A 4856-nucleotide genomic window follows, 5' to 3' on the forward strand; every position below is an offset into this window, starting at 1 on the left:
GTTCATCGGTCAAAATATTTTGTTTAAATCCTGTTCAAAATTTAAAGTAAGTAACGCTTTTAAAGACTATTTTATTTAAAGAACTTTGGTGGTAGTTTGTATATCATACACTTAATGTTTGTGCTTTCGGATGCTGTCAATATATTTTATAAAGGTCGCTTGGTGAAATTTCGAAAAACCTGTTCATATAATAAGTGCCTCATGTTTTAATTTCGATTTATGAAACTAGGCCAGAGAGTATGCTATATAAATATGTGACCAGTCACGGGAATTTTGGCCCGAAACCACTTTTTGGGCGAAAATGAGATACGAGTAATTTCTGACACTCATATTCTTTAGGATAAAAACACTGAAGAGAAAATTCAAAAATTCCTATTTTTAACGAAATTATGACAAAAACTAGAAGGGCACTTGTTTAAGAAACAGCTGGAAATTCGGTAAAGTTCAAAAATTTATTGAAACATTTGTATTCACAGATGCAATAAATATGCATTTACTACAATTCCCACATTATAACAACAACATATTTTCAAAAACATTCTCAATTATTATTGAGAAAATAAATGAAAATTAATTGGTTACAATGGCAACCGTTATTGAAAAAAGGCGTTTTGGGGTTAAATTCGCATTTAAATATACAATAAAAGTCATTTGAAGCATTCGGTAATAATTGATTTGTTAATTGATATCCTCAAACCTTACTGTACCTGGTGTATGTATTTGACAAATGTCAGAATAAATAAAAACTATTTGCTGTAGTTTATTGGAAATTTTTCACAATAAATTGACATTAGGCTGGAACTTGCAAATAATAAATGTACAATGTATATGTAGAGGTTAAAGTATGTTACCACTGTAATTAACTATTATTTATCTTCTTTGAATGGTCTTAAAGGGTTTGTTTTTTATCCTGGTTACCATGGCAACAGGCCACAAACATGATCAGTATCACACCAACTTAACCTCAAATGTGATTTTTGTATAGTCATTTATAGCTCATAAAACATGAAATGGTGGTTAATATACTCTTAATTTAATAAACATAACAATACTGCATAATTTACACTATTATATAATAAGATCAGTTAATAAATGGGCACATTTACAAAATGAAAACAATTTCTTAACATACTAACTACTTAGCATGTACAAGTCATTATGTAGTTTCAAGAAGTATGCAATTGGCCACATAGTACATGACAAATGATATTCTCGATGCTTATTCATAGGTAAAAGTTGCTAAGGTACATTTTATCAGGCTGTGAATTAACTAATTTTGACAAACAGTATTATAAATGTCTTCAATTCAAGCATTTATAGGCTTCAACTGCCAGATTTTTTTAAGTTTGTATTAATAATTAATAATCATAAAGTGGTCTCCATTATGGCAGAAGAGTTCTACCAACAAAAGACTGGGTGCAGCACCCTTCCATCACTCATTTGCTAAAACCACAGTTTATCACTCAAAATCACTGGTAGCCTTATTTCACATAAACAAGTTTCTATTGAAAAATAATTGTCAAACAAAAATTGATTTAAGTTTATAAAGATCACATATCAGTATACTGAAAAGTTCTTTTCACTTATTTAAGGTATCAGAGCCTTTTTGCATCAAGTCCTTTTAGTTGGATGGTTCAGGGTACTCTCCATGGAAAAGCCATTGTTGTGGGCTTGTCAATTTTAACTTCAATCTCACTGTCCTTGGCATGCTCTCTCATGAATTCACTCACTGGGTTGTCAGCTGAAGTTCTGAAAAATAATGTTCATATGTACAATACTTAGTGTTTGGAATAATTATGCAAATTAACTTGAACATCAAAACTCACATCTGAATAAAATGGAAAATTAGTCTAGATATACATACACAGGCAGTGATACTGTCCATAATACTGTTGTTATACCTGAAGTGATGATATTTCCTCAAGTTTGGAATGGACTTCAGGGGTCTCTTGGTGTACTCCAACCAGTCAAAGAATATAACCAGTTTGCCAAGGTCATCAATCCACAAAAGATGTGTGCTGCCTCCATTTGGTCTAAATAAATAAACATGTTGTTTATATTATGATATAATACCTATTGTTTTAACACAAGCTTTCTTTCACATAATAAGGTATTATTACCAACATCAGTGTCTAAATAAAGTACCAAACTTCAATATTTTTTGTACACAAAATCCTTTAATTTGGCTTTAAATCGACATTTAAAGCACCAACATTAAAAAAAAAAAAACTTACAACTTACCTCCCACAGACCAAATCTCTGACAGGACTGAACTTTATGTCACCTGCTTCCATTTTAGTAAATGCTGTTTTTCTCCCTTCAGAATACATCAGACCCTTAAACATAGAATAACATACAATTTATTGAACTGATTGCCTTCATTCCATGGCATTTAGAGAAGTAAGAGAACAGATTTAAGCCCAAACTATTTTTATAAGTCTAATGAATATTTTGAGATTTCTGATTACTTGTATTGAAAAAATAATAAATGTTACATTGTTTTGTTATTCTGATGTTCTCATGTGTCAATATGCAGTGCATAAGTGATGTATTTCAACATAACATAATATTTTGTCAATCATACCCAATGACTGCATTGTTTTTATTCCGCCCAACACAGTTGTCAATGTGCAGGTATGCAAAGTCTTCTCTATATGGATGATGTTGAAAATGAGGTACCACACCATTGGCCACATAACAGCTAAACCCTTATCACTGAGATAAATATCTGTGAACCTGAAAAAACAGACTTTGAAATAGAAAAGATATATATATATATATATATATTTATTTACACTATAATTTCATGTTCAAGTAAGAACTTTGAATAAAGGGGATATAAAATATTTAAACAAGAGCGCCCCAGAGCAAATGTGAGTGCTTCTCTGTTTTTTAAGTGAATTTACAAAATATAAAGGTTTTCCATTTCCCCTATAATAATTAAGTCAAATGGCAAAACTGTATTAACCACTCAATTTATAAATAAGATTTACCATATGATTTACAGAACACTTCAAAGCAGGGCCTTCTTGCTGTGCCTAGTATGGGTAAAAGACCTGCTCGGCATAATCAAAGCTGTAATGGATTGTTGTTCTATGTACAGCAGGTGCTTGACCTGAAATTCACGTTTGATCATAATGTTGTAAAAATATGTATTTACAGAAATACAAATCTTTAACTGTTTATAGTTGGGGTGATGCCCCGGCAGATCAACATGTACACAATATTGCATGCCAAAGAAAGTTCCTGTTAGTCTGAATGTCATGCATTCCCAAAAAGCAGCTTGCAGCTACAGTCATTAATATTGGTCCTGGCTTTTACAGTATTGTGCTCAAATTCTATATAAACATTTTCCCCAACTGCATTAGTCTATTATTTTCATAATCATCATGATCATCTTCATCATAACAGAAATTTATTTCAATGTACCTGAACCTCATGAGATGGTATGTTATGCACATAAGTCAACATTGCTAAAAAAGTTCATCTACAACTTTAAATTCATCAACATAGCTAAAATTACAGTTAAACTGACACTCAAAATTAATTTGTAAAATCCATCAATAATTTTATTGATAGTTGGCCGCGGTAAGATGATGATTATGTCCTTTTTCAGTCATCATAAGTATGCAAAAAAGGAATATCTGCTGGATTTTGATCTGTTTACATTTTCAATGTCACACTGTCAAATTTCACTTCCGTTTTGTTTTCCTGCGATCAAGTTCCATCCATTTAACCGAATTTAGAATATATTGCATTACATTAAAGATATACACATTCGTAAAATTATATGCTTAAACAATGAAAATAATTCTACTTACCAACAAATTCCTATAATTTGATGTAAATGCCTTTAGTTCAGCTCGACCTACATCCTCAAATTTGGGTTAAAAAATAGCCATGACAACTACGGGAGATAACACCAAAAGTAATAAACAATACGAAAGAAAGTGGTTAAAAAACACTATTTCTATGAACATTACATTTTAAAGAATATAATTGACTTAACAATCTAGGGTGACAAAATGTTTAATGGTTGTTTTTACGATAAAAACTTCATTACTTTCTTATTTTTTACGCTTCAACTTTGCGCACGTTTTTCTCGAAATCGAGGCTATCGGTTTCGGGCCAAAAGTCTCATGACGCGTCACATATATTGATCAAGTTCGCTTATAGAAAATGTCTATTGAATGGTAGATCACTTGGATACATGTTCGAAAACCAAAAAGTATGGTACCCCATAAGATCTGCATGAGAGAATAAAACTCAATATTTCTATATAAGAAATCATTTGCTTAATATAGTTGTTAAAGTTTGATACTTCTCAATCTGATGTTTGTGCATACAATGAACATATAATATATGATTTTGGATGATAAATGATTCAATAATCAATTATTATGTTGTTGTTGTTTTTTAAATTCAGATTGCAGTTGCGCTCATGACTGTCAAGCAGGCTGGTGCTGTTTTCTGCAATCTACATTTAATAAAACGAAAAGAGATGGTACTGTTTGCTCTCGATCTACATTTGGACACGAACTAGTAGAGGATATGTATGGATTATATATGGTGAATACATGCCCAGTAAGTATTTGATTTTGTATCTTATATCATAAGCTCTATGAGTCTACATACAAATCAAAAATGATCACCCAGATTTTTAATACATTTTAACTTCAACATCTGGTTCCGAATTCTCAAAACATCTTAAGACCATTATAAGAAAGATGATTAAGCTAAGCTTACTATTTTTGTTGAAGAATAATTAGTGAAGTCCATATTGTTAAGAGATTTTGGAATTTAAAATGGACATTTTCTTTATAATACTAACGACATACTATGTTGGTTTGTAAAAT

At 31.0% G+C, this 4856-nt stretch overlaps 1 long non-coding RNA gene across 1 annotated transcript; it reads right to left on the reverse strand.

Moving 5' to 3' along the window:
* Nucleotides 1-438: 438 nt before the first annotated feature.
* LOC128214261 (uncharacterized) lies at nucleotides 439-3908 on the reverse strand. Its single transcript, XR_008257891.1, has 6 exons — nucleotides 3822-3908; nucleotides 2994-3115; nucleotides 2585-2736; nucleotides 2242-2336; nucleotides 1902-2033; nucleotides 439-1749 (listed from the first exon to the last, which is right to left on the reverse strand). It is a non-coding gene; the product is annotated as an uncharacterized LOC128214261 (long non-coding RNA).
* Between the last annotated feature and the right edge of the window lie 948 nt (nucleotides 3909-4856).

This window comes from Mya arenaria, chromosome 13 (assembly GCF_026914265.1).
Source record: "Mya arenaria isolate MELC-2E11 chromosome 13, ASM2691426v1".
Taxonomy (NCBI): Eukaryota; Metazoa; Mollusca; class Bivalvia; order Myida; family Myidae; genus Mya; species Mya arenaria.